This window comes from Malus sylvestris, chromosome 9 (genome assembly GCF_916048215.2).
Source record: "Malus sylvestris chromosome 9, drMalSylv7.2, whole genome shotgun sequence".
NCBI lineage: Eukaryota > Viridiplantae > Streptophyta > Magnoliopsida > Rosales > Rosaceae > Malus > Malus sylvestris.
In genome coordinates this window covers 27,856,918-27,875,989 of record NC_062268.1, presented here as the reverse complement: position 1 = coordinate 27,875,989, position 19,072 = coordinate 27,856,918, and the positions used below count along the sequence as shown (strand labels likewise).

General features: G+C 36.3%; 1 non-coding gene across 1 annotated transcript; it reads right to left on the bottom strand.

Annotated features, from left to right (window-relative positions):
* Nucleotides 1-2,355: 2,355 nt before the first annotated feature.
* Nucleotides 2,356-2,455, bottom strand: LOC126584026 (small nucleolar RNA R71). Its single transcript, XR_007609943.1, has one exon. It is a non-coding gene; the product is annotated as a small nucleolar RNA R71 (small nucleolar RNA).
* Nucleotides 2,456-19,072: the final 16,617 nt, after the last annotated feature.

Sequence of the window (19,072 nt, the reverse complement as noted above, 5' to 3'; positions counted from 1 at the left end):
AAAGAAGAAAGAAGTTCTAATTGAAGTTAGTATGTGTGAAATAAAAAGACAATTGGTAAGAGTTTTAGTCGAGTCTCTTTAGCCATGTTGGTTCACTTTACACCAAAGGAAGTTCATGAATTTCTTTCTAATTGATTCTAAATGGCTTAGACTTTGTAGTTGGATTGGTCGGAACTTTTGAAAAGTTGTTATGATTTTTAATGTTTTCTATGGATTGCAATTTGAAGGTGAAAATTTTTGCGTTTTAGTTTGTTAGTTTTTCTTTTACTTTCTAGTTTTGTTTTGCTTGAGGACAAGCAAAAAGCAAAGTTTGGGAGTATTTTGATGAGTCGATTTCATATTATATATTTTACCTTATTCTTAATATATTTTGGTATAATTTTGATACTTTGCTTGACCTCATTCATGTGTTCCTTAGCTTATTTGTGTCAAAATTTCAGCAATTTCTAGCAAGCGGTTATTTTCTGGCGACTAAATAAAGGAGCAATGCGCTTGCTGGAAAATGATGTTTTTGGGTTTAATTTCGATTTTTGGAGCCCAAAATGACATTTGATGGGTTCATGGCTTTCTAGAGAAATGTTTAGAATATTCCAAACTTTGAATCTAGCTATTTTGGGCCGGTTTTGGAGTAGATATGCATCGAAAACGTGGCTGTGCAGATTTTGGGTTGATTATCCTAGTTAATTTAGGATTATGTTACCTAGTTTATTTTAATTTATTTGGTTTCCTAGTTTTATTCTAAGTTCTTTTTCTAGGAAGGATTGGATTTTCTATGTAGTATAAATAAGCCTTTTGGTCGGCCCTAGTTTTTCTTTTTTTACGCGATATTGGAGAGAGAAATTTGGTAAAAGCTTAGAGATTTTCAGACTTTATTCCCCAAGGTGTTTTCACTCTTTTTTCTATTTTAATAAAACTCTTTTGATTTTAATTATGAAAATGCATAACTAACTTTCTTTTGCTAGGGCAAGGCCATGAGTCTTTGCATGAATATGTAGCCTTTGTGTCTTAATGCTTAGCTATCATTAGGATGTTTAGATAAGTAATCGGATCCAATTTATGTTGGAATAACACCCTGAAATTAAGGAATGCTTCTTGTGGTTAATAATTGTAAGTCACTTATGGTGAATGCCACGTCTTAAGGGTTGCATGGTTTTTCAAAGGGGTTTCACAAAACATAATGAGTCATGCATATTTATATTTGATATGAATGCCACACACGGATTGTATGTTTGATATATGTTCTATCTTGAATGCCACAAGTAGAATATACACTAGGAAAACCTAACCTTCAAAGTTGCATGAATAATTCATAAGTAATTAATAAATCTACATAGGATTGTTAAGGGGACAGCGGAACCCTTATACTTTTCCAAATTTATTTCTCAAAACCTTTTCTTTTTTATCTGATTTCTTCTTAATTGGTTACTAGTTGTTTTTCCTAAACTACTTTTATTAAATTCGTTTTTATTATATTTAAATTCAAAATCAAACCTTTCAAATCTTTGTTTTCAAATAATTAACTAAGATTTTGACTTTGCATAAATTGTTTTAAATAATCCTTGTGGGAACGACCTTGAATGAGCATTTTTACTACAATTACCTTATCAAAGCAAAAGTAGTTTGTACGATTTTAACCCTCTTTGCGTAGGTACTAAAAATCTTTTCAAGAAATTGGCGCCATTGCCAGGGATTGTTTTTAAACAATTTGTGCTAATCATAATTTTTTGTCAATTATTGTTGTTTTAAAAAAAAATTAATTTTCGTTTATTCATTTTTTTACGCATATTACAAAATATGGGTAAAGTCTGTATATGGTCCATACCAGATCACAGAAGTAGCAGCTGGCAGATTTTAATCCAAAGCTAGAACAAACCTTACAACAAAGGTGCATGGAGAATATTTTAACGCGGGACCCTTCCTTGGAGGGCACTTTTTGGCAGAATCTGTTTTTTGGGGTTTTGGAACGCACTTTCTCGCCATACTAGCGACTGGACAACTTTAAGAGATACTTTAGCAACCCATGCTAATGAATTACCAAGTTATATTGTTTATCCAGAAGTGGAAGGCAACGTTTTCGAGATAAGACATCACATGTTGAAGATTTTGCCTACTTTTCATGAATAGCTCATAATGATCCTAATATGCATATCATAAAGTTTTTTATGAGATGCAAAACTATTATAGTGAAGGGATTTTCAGCCGAGTTAATCAAAATTCACCTTTTTCCTTATTCATTGAAAGAAAAGGCGAGAACATGGCTCCTTACATTACCATCTACCAATATTACTTCTTGGGCACAATTGAGTGGCAAATTTCTTAGCAAATATTATCTAGCTTCTAAGACTCTTGATATGAGAACTCAAATTTTATCTTTTGCTCAAAAGCCACATGAAGAGTTTCACGGGGCATGGGAGCGGTTTAAGGAGTTATTTAGAAAGTGTCCTCACCTCGGCATTTATGGAGACACACGGATGGGTATATTTTTTTAGAGGCTTAAATTCAAACACCAAGAATCATGCTCATGCTTCATCATGAGGCTCATATTCTACTAAAATGCCTTGGAAGCATTCTAATTGTTTGACAATATGGCATCTTAGTCTGAACAATGGGTAGCAGATCAAACACAAAATATGAGCATTTTTGAAATGTCTATCAGATCTTCACATGTATCTACTCAAATAGAGAATATCGAAAAAAAAAATTGAAAATTTTGATGCAAAATTTGACATGATCTTGCAGAAAATAGCAGCTTCAATTCAATAAGGTGATGTCCCGCAACCTTCGCCATTTGCAGTTCGCTGACATCCGCCACAGGGTAAACTACCGCCTCTCAGGCCCCCGACTGATTTTACCATAGAGGCCAACAATAGACAATAACTCCCCACTTTCATTGTACTGTGCTCTCCAAAGAGTAACTTTTCTCAAAATCTCAAAAGGAAAGGTGCTAAGTTGGAATCCCATTCTAACTAGGGATTCTTGTGGTTCCGGAGGATATAGCTATAAGAGAACCAGGAACGAAGAGCTTTCCCACCTTTTCCACCCAACTTTTTGATCTTAATAATGCTGGTTTTAAGAATGAGTGATTGCCCTTTTTCGACCCTTACTGCCCAACCAGAAAGCGGACAGCTAATGCGGTCCACTTATTGAACAAGGTTCTATGGTTGGTCCGCGACCTCTAGATGCCGAAGGCGCCCTTGGGGTGATCTCATAGTTCTTACGGGGTGGAGATGATGAGGTCGGTCCATGGATTTTTCTTCCTTTTGCTGCATTTCGCTCAAAGTGTTGAATGGGGATAGTGCATCAAGCTGTTCGTTACACATAGTTTTATGGGCTGCCCTCAGAGAGATGCATATCCAGATTTTGTGGCAGAGCAGGTTAATGCATTCAATAATTATTAAAGGCAAATAAATGATCCTTATTCAAATTCTTATAATCCGGGTTAGAGAGATCACCTAAATTTAAAATAGGGTGGTGATCAGCAAGATAAACCACCATTCAAACTATCAGTACAACAACCTGCAGCACCAACTAAGGCATCTTGGGAAATTGCAATTGACAAGTTAGCTGATACTACTTGAATCAGTTTTGAAAAAAAACAATCAAAACCTGTAAAACATGAAAAATATGTAGGCTTCCATAACTAATTTGGAGAGGCAATTTGGGCAGCTAGCATGTAATATTACCAATAGGAAAAAAGGGAAATTCCTTAGTCAAACAATGCCTAATCCAAGGGGTACAACAAACTGTAATGCAGTGAAAGCTTTACACAATGGAAAACAAGATACTTTCTGCCTTAAAGAGGATGAGGAAGAGATTTTAGAGCTTGAAGTTCCATACCCAAGTGCAATTGGTGCTATTTTATACTTGGCTCAATGTGCTAGACCCAACATCTGCTTCACTGTGAATCTTTTAGCAAGATACAACAATGAACCTACATGCAGACACTAAAATGTGCTAAAGATATTTTCTATTATCTCAAAGGTACAATGGATTTGGGTTTGTTCTACCTCTATGAATCCTCGAGAAGAGCCGCCTCCTTGGTCTTCGGGTTGATTCTCACCTTGTTGGTTATGCTGATGCATGCTATTTATCTGACCCCATAACGTATGTTCTTAAATGGGTTACGTCTTTTTCGTCAGAGACACTGCAATTTCTTGGAAGTCTACCAAGCAATCATTAGTTGCAACTTCTTTGAACCATGTTAAGATTCTTGCCTTGTATAAAGCTACGCATGAATGCTTTTCGTTGAGTGAAACGCCCTGGCCCCAATATCCCCAAATACCAGGATAGGCATGTGATGGCCGACACCCGAGGATGACGAAGTTATTTTAACATGCATGCAAGTGATAATGGTAAACAAAGGTAAATAAAATATGTAAATATAAAGAAATATGCAAATGCGGAAACGTGTTCAGAGCATACAACTAATCAAGAATACTGTGAAATAATTATTATAAAAATGTATGAACAAAGGATGGGTCATACACTGAGAAGACTCGAAGATACCTATGCAGGAATGCAAATCCCCTGTTTTGAAAACACATATATAATACTACATAATAGGTTTTCTAAAAACCCTACATGCCCAAAATGTTTGTATAAAACAAAATCATATCTAAAAGTGATATCGAAACACTTGAGGAAAATCCCAAGAATCTCGTAAATCAAATCAATGATGTACTCAACTAGAGGTATCATAGTTGCCTGAAAGCATAACCATCACCCGAAGGTGAAGTTGTACGACACTGGGTTACGCCAGTGAAGAAATATGGTAGGTCCTATCACCCAAAGGTGAATCTGTACGACTCTGGGTTATGCCAGAGAAGAAATATAACATAACACATCGACACTAGATATGGCTAGTGAAGCTGTCCGACACTGATTTCGCTAGTGAAGCTGGGAGTATGTCATAAATATCTCACTACTCATCAACTGTGTCCTATGGCCATAGACGTATACATACTCAAGTTGTGTGTATGTGTTGTATGATTACCCACTAGATAAGCACCGAAAAACGTAACCAAAATCTCATACCAAGTGTAGAATACCAAAAACTCATAATCCGAAATCATAATAAATCCATCATGTGAAATCATAACTTCACATTCGTAAATCCATCATATATCGTAAAGCGTAACAAGCCATGGTTCGTAAATCTTTCGTAAACATAAATTCAATAAATCGTAAATATATCATGAAACATAAAATGGAAACCATGCTTTTCACAAATGCAAGCCTATTATTTAATAAAAATCATGCAATTTAAGAAGGGTTTCACTCACATATACTTCGTCGCCGAAGAGCCGTGCAAATTAGAGAGGATAGGGTCGCCATTAAAAAATGAACCTAAGCACATAAAAGGGAACAATAAGTAAAACCCAACTAAAATGATTGAATTTTGGAAAATGGAGCGCGGATTTGAAATCAGGGCATCGAATTACCCTTAGGGTGGTCTTGGGAAATTTTCGTAAAAAGTCAACGGTCAACCCATAAAGTCAACTGAGACGCCAAGCTGATCAACTACGTTAAAACTTCGGAATTTCACTAAATGGATGTCAAAAATAGATTCGAGGCACCAAATTAGTCTAGGAGGGTTCTCGATAAAATTTCGTAAAAGTCAACTCAGGGAATATTCCAGAGAATATTTGTAAAGTTTAGTCTTAGTGTTTGGCTTTCCTTGTCAAATATTGAAATTGAACCATCACCCATGCTCAATTTAACTTTAGAATATACTCAAATTATGGGTTGTTGCTGCTGGAGTAAATGTTCAAGAATATACTCAAATTATGGTTTGTTCATGCATGTGCATTTCGTATCTTTATTTGTGTTACATTATGTCTAGTTTGATTGTCTAGCCAATTTAGGGTGTTGACTTCTAGATGTCTAGGCACATAGATTAAGATAGCCCACATGGGCTAACTGACACCTTTCTGATGGTAGTCAGGTTTTGGCCATTGATCTGGCTAGATCTCTTTTGCAGCCACAAGTGTCCTTGAGACAAGTTGGCTAATGGAAATTCTGAATTCCTTGGGGTATATTTTCTTTTAGAGTTTTAGTTTGTTCTTTGGGGGTTTATAACTTAGTTTTAGAGAGAAAGTTACTTTAAGGCTTTAAAGCTTGCATATTCTTCATTTATGAACCCTAATTGCCAAACCTTCCTCATGCATTAAACACCCAATCGTTGTCTATTAGGGTTGCATTGTTTTTAAGGTTTTGCATTTATTTCTTGGTCTAGTTTTAAGGTTTAAATTCGTTTTTAGACCAAGCTTTTAGATTCAAGTTAGATTCGTCCTTCAACAGTTTGACTGGAGAATCTGGCTAGTCATTTGAATCCTAATTTCATGTCCACATTATAAAATTATATCATATCATTGATCGTGCTGATCTCGGTGCCACAAGGTGTTGAGCTCAAGAGGAGCTGCCACTTCATGAAGACTGGAGAAGTCCATCTCCTGTAAGGCAATGTTGCATGAAGGTAAAGCTGCTCCTTAGATAGGGTTCTAGGAATTAAGCTTTGTGTGGATCTTTGTATGAACCTCTGTTTACACTAGTGAATTGGACTCAGTGGAGAGTCCTTAGTTTTTTAACCCATATTGTGTTCTAGTTATGTTTGTTATGTCACACATCCCATATACACATACATGGTACGTATATCTGTTGAACATTTAAATGGTATGTACTCACTGTCATGCTCAGTTGACACATTAATAACTTGTAACAAACTATAGCTTTGCTTACTAGGATAGCTTTTGGGTACTGAAATTGGTTTTTGAATCTCAGATTTATTGACTAACAAATCTGTTTTAGTTGACTAACGGGTCAGTCCAGCAGATTATAATTTTTATATACAGGTTATTCCATTTGGTACCAATTTCAATTGGTATTAGGGCCTTTCTCTAAATATACGTAGAGTAATCTCCGAGTTTTACTGGTATGGGGTGGAATCTCACCATGGACAGTGATTGTGTTGGTAGCTAGTGTAATACACCTCCATTCTTTGGTGGTACAAACTATGCTGCTTGGAACAAGAAGTTTTAAATCCTTCTTGAGGCACAAGATCTTATGGCTATTGACTATCTCACTCTTGAGTGGAAGGCTCCATCGAGGATAGTCAATAGAGAGTCTGTGATTAAGCCAAAAGGTGAATGGACTCAAGGAGAAATTGTTTCGGCTATGGCAAATAGGAAAGCATATAATGCAATTGTTTCTACCATTTTGTCTAATCAATTTGATCATGTATGATATTGCACTACTGCCAAGCAAGTTTGGGACAAACTCTGAATTCTTCATGAGGGTGATAAACAAGTGATAGATCTGAAGCTCCAAATGACCCTTTCAAAATTTGAGGATTTGAGAATGCTCGAGTCTGAAACTTTCTTGGTCTTCTATGAGAAAGGTGAAATGTTAACAAATGAAGCCTTGGGGTTATGGAAGCCAATTGATGAAACAACCATTGCTCAAAAGATTTTGAAATGCTTGCCCAAGAGATTTCAAGCAAAGAAGGCTGCTATTCAAGAGTTTCATGACCTAAATGAGATCAAGCTTGGAAAATTGGTTAGGAAGCTCATTACCTACGACATGGAGCTTGACATGAATGAAAGTGACTCCAAGAAGAGAAAAGAAGTGGCCTTTCAAAGTGTTGAGGACTGTGAGATTGTTGGTGATATGTGTAGACATGCCTCAGAAGATGATCTTGCCCTATCAAACAATTCAGAAGATTTCTCAAAAACAAAGGAAATGATTCTAAATGGTTTGGTGAGTCATCAAACAATCGGGAAAAATAATCTATTGGAGTGAAGCACAAAGGGTTCACTAGAAAATGAGACAAAGGTGTGTTAAAGGTATATGGTCCTTGGGCACCATGCTGCTGATTGTGCTAACACCAAACTCCTTGGTCAAAAGCACAAAAAGGCGATGATGGTTACTTGGAGTGATAATAATGATCAAAGTTTTGTTCATTCTGATGAGTCGTTAAATAATGAAGAAAAGATTGTTGCTTTTGTTGCTCCAATTGAGGAAGTGTCTTTGAGTGATGATGATTCTGTTCTGAATGGCAATGAGGAGATGTCTTATGATGAATTGTGCATCAAGTATGATTCTCTCTTTGATGAGACTTGTACTATAAAAGTGGAGAAGATTGAGCTAACTAAGAAGGTTGCCGAGTTACAGAAAGAGAACAAGTCACTTCGTTTAGACATAACTAAACTGGATGAAAAAATTGGTTATCTTGAGGCTCATGTTGAGGAGCTAAATGAGAAGGTTTCTAATTGCAATGATAAAGTTGAAAAGGATGACGTTATTACTACTCTTGAAACTTAGGTTCAAAACTTTCTGGAATCTCAAGATAACTTGATGAATCAAATTCATGCATTAAAGGCAAATAATGTGATGTATCATGAGGCTAACAGGAAACAACTACTTGAACTAAACGAGGCAAATGATAAGGTTATTCGTCTCACTATTGGGGTTGAAAAATTTGACAAGATGTTGAGTATGGAGAAGCTACAAGATGACAAAAGTTGTCTTGGTTATGTAGAAAGTGGCTCAAGTGTAACGACCTAAAAATTAATTCGGAAGCTAGAAACCAGTGATAGGCCAAAATAAAGTCGTCGTTAATCTTTACATTATTAACCAAAATAAATTTCTTTCCTTGACAATTATTCGCAAAAGTTAATTTTGGTTATTTTATGGTTGCATCTAACCTTCTCGTTAGATTGCCTACGTACCCTACAAATGGATCAAGCCATTCATAGTTCACCATCGATTAAACTATTTTCTAAAATATTCAAATGGCGCATATGTTCAATACTAGATTCAAAAAATCAAATAACATCAAACGGATAACAAATACAAATTCAAAATATTGAAATTAGTGTAAAAAGGCATCATTGGCCCATTGGCCACGCACCATCGCAGGTGGTGGTTTCTGGCGAATGGAAACCCAATTTTTCGACTAACTCCAAACATTACCAAATTTTACAGACATGTAGAGCTCAAAGAGGGAAAAATTTCATACCTGGACCAAAGTCCATTTGGCCGAGAAGTGGCCTGAAAACATCTCGACCGGTCGGAAAACCCAAAAAATGGGTATTTTTGAATTGATGCCAAATCAAACTCTAACACCTCAACGAACGCATAGACCTTCCTTTTGAGGTTAAGGGAAGTCTATTGATGGTGGTGGTCGATGGAAATAGTTGTCGGAATCATTGGAAAAGGAGAAAATTTGTCTGAAAACCCTCAGCACTTTATGGCTTCAACTTGGAAAATGGATGATAAAATGGGAAATCTAGCAACATAAAGATGTTGGGCTCGTCGAGATCTGTCCATGGACACCAAGATCACCCAAAACGAAAGTCGGATGAGGGAGATACAACCGAGTCAAAATTGATGGTTCGCGGGTCAACAAATGGATCAAAACAACCCAACTCGGGTCTCCTCCCTTGATTCCCTTCTGCTGTAGGATTTTTTGAAAAAGGGGTTAGGGCAAAATTACCAAAGTGCCTCTAAACTTAGGAGCCTTTAACTTCTTCATTGTAACTCTGGTTCGGTCACGATTTTGCCTATGCACTCGTGGGATTGAACTCTATTCAAATATGCCAAAAAATACAACAAAGCATATAAGGATAAAATTTATCCTCGTATAATTATGTTTAGCCAACTAGGGGCATTTTCATCTTTTCCCCTATCAAACAAATATACGCTGTAAAACATAAATGTGTCATAACTATGAATACGACTACAAAATACTTAATTTATTAATAAAATCCAGGAACGAGATTTTACATTTCCCCCACTTGAATTTCATAACCATAAATCGATTTATTTCCCGATTTCCTCCACATATTCTTAATCATGTATATTTAATTCATATATCTAAAACATTTCAAGGTATTACATCATGTTCTTTCCCCATCAAAACAAAATTTGTTAGAGAATCTAGACTTGTATCTCAGAATGTCAAACCAAGTCCAAAGGCAAGACCTATTCCTACATGTCATCACTGTGGTGAAGTTGGGCACATTCATCCAAAATATAGAAAATTGTACTCTGGAAAGACCAATTTACTGAAGGATCGGGTGGATCGTTTGGTAATCGAAGTCAACAAAATTGCTCAGCTCGTTCATTCTTCTTCATCTGGAAATATTAAATAAAGTTCGAAGTGGGTGCAGAAGCACTCAAACAGGTGTCTTGTTGTTCTAAATGCTTTATCTGCTACCAAACCAAATGTGTGGCATCTTGATAGTGGGTGCTCTCGTCACATGACTAGAGACAATGAGGCTTTATCAAGTCTGACCCTTTTTGTTGGTCGTAGAGTTGTGTTTGGTGGTGGAGACAAGTCTCAGATCATAGGGAAAGGTGATGTCAAAATCCCTGGATTGCCTAAGCTTGAAAATGTTAGTTATGTTGATGGGTTGAAGTCAAATCTCATTAGCATTAGCTAGTTATGTGATGATGTGGCTGATGAAGTGTGCTTGTCAAAAAGAGGGTGTCGGATTGTAGATGAATACGGAAAAAAAAAACTTGCTTGTTCTCCCGAGATCTAGTGACAATTGTTACATTCTTGATGTTTCTAAAGTTGCCGAAAACTTCAAGTGCCAAAAAGCCATCTATGAAGCTAGTGTTATGTGGCATAAGAGACTTGGGCATTTGAACTTAAAAAACCTCAAGAAGTTGTCCAACATGAGGTTGTGAGAGAGCTACCATCTCTTTGTTTCTGACTCATATGTTTACGGACCATGTCAATTGGGAAAGCAATCTAGGATGGCACATAAGAAAGTGACTGACATCGAAACAACTGAGCCTCTTCAATTGATTCATATGGATCTTGTTGGACCAATTCAAAGCTTATCTCTTGGTGGCAAGAAGTACATCTTGGTAATTGAGGATGACTACTCTAGATTCACTTAGGTATGCCTTTTAAGGGAAAAATTTGATACCTTTCAACAGTTCGTCACCGTGTACAAAGTAATGTTGAATGAATCTCTATTTATCCATCCTACTCTAGTCAGAATCAGAACTGATCATGGAACTGAATTTGAGAAGGCTCACTTTGATGATTTATGTTCAACCAACGACATCAAGCATGAGTTTTCTGCTCCAATCACCCCTAAAAAAAGGTGTAGAGGAAAGGAAAAATCATGTTTTGATTGAGATCACTAGGGTGCTACTTAACAGCAAAAACTTGGCAAAGCACTTTTAGGCCGAGGCAATGAACATTACTTGCTACATCTCAAATCATGTGATCCTCAAACTTAGCACTAATGTGACTCCCTATGAACTCTGGAAGGGTTAAGAAGCCAATGGTAAAGTATTTCAAAGTCTTTGGGAATGTGTGCTACATTCTACGTGATCGAGAACATCTTGCAAAGTTTGATACTAAGAGTGATGAAGGAATTTTCTTGGGGTACTCCAACACAAGTTGGGCCTGTAGAGTTTATAATCTAAGGACAAAGATCATCATAGAGTCCATAAATGTCAAGATTGATGACACTGATGTCCCTCATTCTTTGGAAATTGGTGTTATTTCCCTCTTCTAAGGATAATGGTGATGTTTTTGGTGAGTCAAGTGTGGTGTCAGAAAGTGACAATAAGAGTGAATCAAGCACTGATCAAGACTCTCGTGGGCCAGATGTCATCATGATGAGGGAAATTACGGGTCTGATTGACAAGGGCGTTAGAACTCAAAGACAAATAGCTGATGAAGTTGCAAATGTTTACTATGTCTCCCAGATTAAGCCTAAGAATATCAAAGATGCTCTAATTGATGATGACTGGATCTTAGCCATGCTGGAAGAGCTAAATCAGTTTGAGAAGAATGAAGTCTGGTCCATTGTTGATCGTTCATCGAACACTAATGTCATTGGGACAAAATGGATTTACAAGAACAAGTCTGATAAGTCAACAACATCCTTAATTAATTGAGAATGGAGGTTGGGATAATGTCAATGCTTGGGATTATCAGGGCCATAATCAATCAAGGAACGACTTGTTTTCCAACACTGACAATCCAGGTGGGAGAAATCATTCAAATTTTATATGGAGGGAACCTCAACAAGTTTAACAAGAAGGATATTGGCACCCATATGAGGAGTTCTATCAAAGGCCATTTGCACCACCATAACCTTCCCATAATCTTCCCAACCAAATTCAGGTTCGGTAATGGATTCTGATAAAAAATTTCAAGCACTAATTGCTTTGACTCAGGGTTTACAAAATCAAATCAAAGAGATGGGCAAAGTGAAGAATCAAATTGGGCAGATGGCAGAATTCATGGGACAATTTAGAGAACAAAGCAAACTACCTAGTTCAAGCATTGTCAATCCAAATAGAGGTTTTGAAACTGCTAAGGCTATTACCTTGAGAAGTGGCAAAAAGATTGGAACCAATCCAAAAACGTCCAAACAAAGCCTAAAAGAGGACAAATAGCTGCTGCCCGAAGAAGAAGAGGTGGACAATGCCACAGCAAGAGAAGAACAATCTTTGCCGCAACCTTCTAAGGCTTTTATGCCACCCAATTTAGGTAAGGTTGGTTCGAATTCAATTCCTTCTAACCCTATTCAACCAAATGTGCCTTTCCCTCGTAGGTTTATGCAATCTAAGAAAGAAGAGAATGAAAAAGACATCTTAGAAACCTTCAGGAGGGGTACAAGTCAATATTCCACTTCTTGATGCAATAAAGCAAGTTCCAAAGTATGCTAAATTTTTGAAAGAGCTTTGTACAACAAGGAGACGGATCTTGGAAAAGGAAGTGGTATGGCTAAGTGAAAATGTCTTTGCAGTGTTACAAAGGAAACTGCCACCTAAATGCAAAGATCCAGGTAGTTTCCCTATCCCTTGGGTTATTGGTAATACCAAGTTTGAACATGCTATGTTAGATTTAGGTGCTTCCATTAATGTCATGCCTTACTCGATCTATGCATTTATGAATCTAGGAGAGCTTAAAAACGATGGTGTTATTATTCAATTTGCTGATCGTTCTAATGCATATCCAAAAAGAGGTTTGGAAGATGTTTTGGTGCAGGTTAACCACTTGATCTTTCCAGCAGATTTTTATGTGCTTGAGATGGAAGACTCAGCCCATTCTACACCATTGCCATTCTTACTTGGAAGACCTTTCATGAAAACAGCCCGAACCAAGATAGATGTGTTCAAGGGGATGTTAACAATGGAATTTGATGGCGATGTCATTGACTTTAATATTTCTGAAGCTATAAGGTATCCTATTGATGATCATTCTTGTTTTTCTATTAATGTATTTGATTATTTGGCGCAGGAATATCTTCAATTCTTAAATAGGGATGTCGTTGAAGAAACCATTACTGAAGGAATTGGGCTAAAAACCAATATGACCGAGCCTAATCATGCAAAAATTGTCGAGATGGTGGCTGCCCTTGAGTGTTTGCCACAACATATTAGTAAGCCTCTAATCCCAAGTCCAATTTTCATTTCTACTAATAAGTTGTTACCTTCAGTGATTCAAGCACGCTCTCTTGAGCTTAAACTGTTACCGAATCATTTGAAGTATGTTTTCTTGGGAGACAAAGAGACTTTGCCAGTCATAGTCTCTTCAACACTCATGACATTAGAGGAGGAGAAATTGGTTAGGGTGTTGAAAGAGTACAAAATAGCCATTGGATGAACTTTGGCCGACATTAGGGGAATAAGTCCTACAACCTGCATGCATCGCATACTTCTAAAAGAGGGGGCTAAACCAACTCGAGAGGCCCAACGCCGACTCAACCCTCCAATGATAGAAATTGTGAAAAAAAAAAATCATCAAGCTACTTGATTGTGGAGTCATTTATCTAATTTCGGATAGTCGTTGGGTTTCACCGGTTCAAGTAGTACCAAAGAAATCTAGAGTCACTATGGTAAAGAATGCAGAGAATGAACTTGTGCCGACTCGTATCCAAACAGGTTGGAGAGTTTGTATTGACTATAGGAAGCTCAACGCCACCATAAGGAAATACCAATTTCCTCTACCATTCATTGTTCAAATGCTTAAAAGGTTAGCTGGTCATTCTTTTTATTGCTTTCTTGATGGTTATTCGGGATATAATCAGATTGTTATAACTCCAGATGATCAAGAAAATACTACTTTTACTTGTCCATTTGGTACTTTTACTTATCGTCGAATGTCATTTGGTTTATGTAATGCACCAGCCACTTTTCAAAGATGCATGGTAAGTATTTTTTTCAATTTTGTCGAGAAGATTATTGAAGTTTTAATGGATGATTTTAGTGTCTTTGGTGACTCTTTTGATGATTGTCTAACTAATCTAACTTTGACATTGAAACGCTGTATCAAAACTAACCTTGTTTTAAATTGGGAAAAATGTCACTTAATGGTAAAACAAGGCATAGTTTTAGGTCATATAGTTTCTGAAAAGGAATTGAAGTGTATAAATCTAAAATAGATCTTGTACGCTACTTACCCTCTCCCACTTCGGTAAGAGAAGTTCATTCTTTCCTTGGACATGCAAGATTCTATAAACGGTTTATCAAAGATTTCTCAAAGATTTCAACACCCTTGTGCCGACTTCTACAAAAGGATGTGCCATTAGTGTTTGATAAAGAATGTGAGAGGGTATTCAATCACCTCAAAAAGATGCTCACTTCGGCACCTATCATTGTTCCACCAGATTGGAGTCTTTCTTTTGAGCTTATGTGCGATGCTTCAGATTATGCTTTAGGGGCTGTTTTGGGACAAAGAAAGGACAAGAAGGTACATGTCATCTACAACGCTTCTCGGACCTTGAATGATGCTCAATTGAATTACTCCACCACTGAAAAAGAACTCCTTGCTATTGTGTTTTCTTTAGATAAGTTTCGTTCTTATTTACTTGGAACTAAAGTTATAATCTACTCTGACCATGCAGCTTTGAAGTACTTACTCACAAAGAAAGAAGCCAAGCCAAGGTTTATTCGTTGGATGCTTCTTTTCCAAGAGTTTGATGTAGAAATCCGAGACAAAAAAAAGAAGTGAGAATGTAGTAGATGACCATTTGAGTCATTTGGTACATGAAGAAGACCCCCTACCTATTCCAGAGGCATTCCCAGATAAACATCTGCTGACCATTAAGGTAAGTGAGCCATGGTATTCTGATATTGTGAATTATATTGTGTCTAAACAAGTTCCAAACACCATAAATAGGCACCAACGTGATAAACTAAAAAAAGAGGCACGTTTTTATGTGTGGGATGACCCTTATTTGTGGAAATATTTCCCTGATCAAATTATTTGTAGGTGTGTGCATGATTCTGAATTCAATTCAATTTTAACTTTATGTCACACTTATGCTTGTGGATGTCATTTTGGTACTCAAAGAACAGCACTTAAAGTTTTAGAATGTGGATTTTATTAGCCTACTATATTTAAGGATGCTAAAATCTTTTGCATGACCTATGATCGTTGTTAAAGAATAGGCAATATAGGTTCAAGAGACCAAATGTCGCAGACTCTTATATTCTCTGTTGAGATTTTTGATGTTTGGGGCATTGACTTCATGAGTCCTTTTCCTTCCTCTCATGGTTTCAATTATATTTTACTTGTTGTAGATTATGTTTCAAAATGGGTGGAAGTAAAAGCCACATGTACTAATGATTCCAAAGTGGTTGCATATTTTGTCAAAACTAACATATTTGCCAGGTTTGAAATGTCGCGAGTAATTATAAGTTATGGGGATTCTCACTTTTGTAATCGGACCATAGAAGCACTGCTCAAAAAGTATAATGTCACACATAAGGTTTCGACACCTTATCATCCTTAAACAAGTGGGCAAGCCGAAGTTTCTAACTGGGAAATCAAGCAAATCTTGGAAAAGACAGTTGGACCAACTTGAAAGGATTGGAGCTTGCGTTTGAATGATGCATTGTGGGCATATTGTACTGCCTACAAAACACCAATTGGAATGTCTCCTTTTCGGCTCATTTATGGGAAACCATGTCATCTTCCAGTTGAGTTGGAGCACCGTGCACATTAGGCAGTCAAGACTTTTAATATGAACATTGATGCTGTTGGTCTTTATAGAAAGTTACAATTGAATGAGCTTGAGGAAATTCAGAATAAGGCTTATGAGAACGCTCATATTTACAAGGAGAAAACAAAGGTTGTCCATGATAAGATGATCTGTAGTAAGACATTTTCTGTAGGGTAGAAAGTGTTACTTTTCAACTCCCACCTTCGATTATTTCCAGGTAAGTTATGTTCTAAATGGATTGGTCCTTTTGTTGTTACTAATGTCTTTCCCTATGGTGTAGTCCAAATTTAAAATTGAAAGACAGGACACGAATTCAAAGTGAATGGACACCGTTTGAAGCCTTACTATGAGTGTTTTGAAGGGCATGTCATGGAGGATGTACCTCTCCATGCCGTTGGTCCTAGTGAAGCTTAAATGGATGTATCATCCGGCTGGAAGACGTTAAAGCAAGCGCTTTTTTGGAGGCAACCCATGTGTTCAAATAAAAAGACCATAGAATTTTCGGCTCCTGCAACCAGAATTGCTCTCTTTTACCCTTCTCTTTATTGTTTTTACTTTGCCATGATTGTCTTGTTTGCTAGTTATCTTTATATTGCTTTCTTGTTTAGGTTCATTTTTTGAAACATTGAGGACAATGTTTGGTTTAAATGTGGGGGGGTGGGGTAAACAAATTGCTTTTCATTATTTATCTTTGAATTTCACCACATATCACTACTAACATTGTTATTCATTGTTTTAAAGTGTTTAATTGTGTGTCATATAACAAAGTTTTGAAAAAAAAAATCGAAAAAGCTTGAGAAAAAAAAACAAAAAGAGTCATTTTTGTTGCTTGTTTATGTCTTAGGGTACCTTCCAACACAATGATGAGGATTTGGTTTTTAATTGCATGACTGTTAAAGAAAGTTACAAACATGGGTAGAAGTTTGATATGCTCTTTGGTTAATACTTAGTTGTAGTTGTCATTTATGAATTCACATGCAATCACAAAGAGGAAAAAAAATCAGTTTTTATAACATGCTTGAAGGAAGAAACTCAAACTAACGCTACAACCCTATGAGACTTGAGCCTATTCTTTATTTGGAGAGTTATTAATCTATGATATTCTTACTTTCTAAAGTCGTTGCATGATCTCATTATTTCTTTGCTTGGTTGCTACTTATAATGCTTTTTCATCATTTTAGTTCCAAATACTAGAACTCATGCCTGTTTCATTCAAAGTATAAAATTGATTGCATGACAAATAACAAGATGAAGTTGTTTAGTTACCACCATAGCCAAAAAGCCTTATCCCTTGCATATGTATTGTAGGTTTAACCCATTTGAGCCTTATTTAGCCTATTTTCGTTGTTAGTTGCATTATCCCTACCTAGCCTAGTATAGGAATATCCATACCCTTGTTCTTAAACAATAGTGAAGCATGACTTGTTGGGAATTCCTTTTGATCTACGATTTGCAGAAAAACAAGTGTAGGGGAAGAATTTGTTCTTTTGAATCTGGTGAAGTAGTGCTTATGTTTTATGTTTCAAAATAAAATAAAAAATAAAAATAAAAAAAACGAAAAGGAAATAGAAAAGAAAGAAGAAGAAAAAAGTTGAGAAAAGAAAAAAAAAAGGTTGAAAAGAAGTAAGAATGAGTTCATAAGTGTTGGTTGTTGAAGAAGGGTCTAAAAATTATCTGACCCTAAAGTTGTACGAATCCTCCCTTTGTGTTTAAAGTTGGGTACTGCAATCAAAAGTTGAATTCTAAGTGTTGATTTCATTACTTTGCTTACTATCACTTTAAGAACCTTTGTTTATCCTTGACATTTCTTTGTTAGCCAATACCTTAGCCCATTACAACCCTAGACTTTTATCTTGATTGTTATGTGTTTCAATATGTGGAGTTTGAAATTGGTACGAGCATATGGAATCCCTGGTTCTCGCTTCTAAGTAGTGGCATTCCGTTCATGAGATCATATATATGTTTGTATTAATAATTCTAGAAAGTGCCTTCTGTGTTATAACATATGTGAGTGCTAGTCTACATGTTTACATCAATCTTCTCACATATACTTAGTATAGGGAGTGTAGTAAAAAAATCTGTGTAAAAATAGAGATTATATCCGGTGAGGAATTGAGTAAATTCTCTAAGGCATGTTACTACATTCAAATGTTGTTCTAATTGATTAAATGCGAGCTAGTGAGTGGTTACTATAGTTGAGTATAAGCTCAAGAGTAAGGATGGCTAAAATCTATGCGAGTAGTGATTTTTAACAAGTCATGTTTCATTAGAAATCCTTGAGGCAATTGTTGGAAGGTTTAGATTTTGTTTTGTTTTCTTTGTTTTGCTCGAGGACTAGCAAAAGCTAAGTGTGGGGGAATTTGATAGGAGTATATTTATGCAACTTTGTTATCTTGTTTCTTTGCATTTACTTAATTAATTTCCATTTATTTTGGTAATTTATGTTATTTTCGTATTATTGTAGGTCCATTTGGTAAAGATGACAATAAATAGCTAAATGGAGCAATTTGGAGCAGTTTTGGACTTGGATTGGACAGTAGGCTTGGATAGCATATGGGCTGACATTTTTGGTGTTTAAATGGTGCTAGATATGTGCTAAAATATGGAAGAATTAAAATTGAGGCTTGGAAGATAAGGAATTAGACAAGAAAGGGCAACCTTATCCGACGTTATCTTATCCAATCTTATCTTACCCTATCTTATCCAATCTTACCTTATCTTATCTCCATTTGAAAAAAGGAATCCTTATCACATTCCAACACTTCCTATCTGATTCTAGGAGTCCTAAAATAATTCAAATAACCCAATCTTTTTCCTCCTAGGGTTTAGCCGTGCCCTTTGTCCTATATATACACATTGTTGCCGCAAATACCAGAAAAAAATGAGAGATTGTGCCGCAGCCTGCATCTAGAGGGAGATTGTGTCGCATATTGTCGTTCAACCATTGGAGTTTTCGAAGTTCTTTCTACTCTTATTTAGTTTCAATGTTTATTTTAGATTGCTTTTCAATTATGATGAACATGTCTAACTAAGTTTCTTTTTAGCTAGAGGAGAATTCAAAGCCATGATCATATGTTTTATATAAATTGATT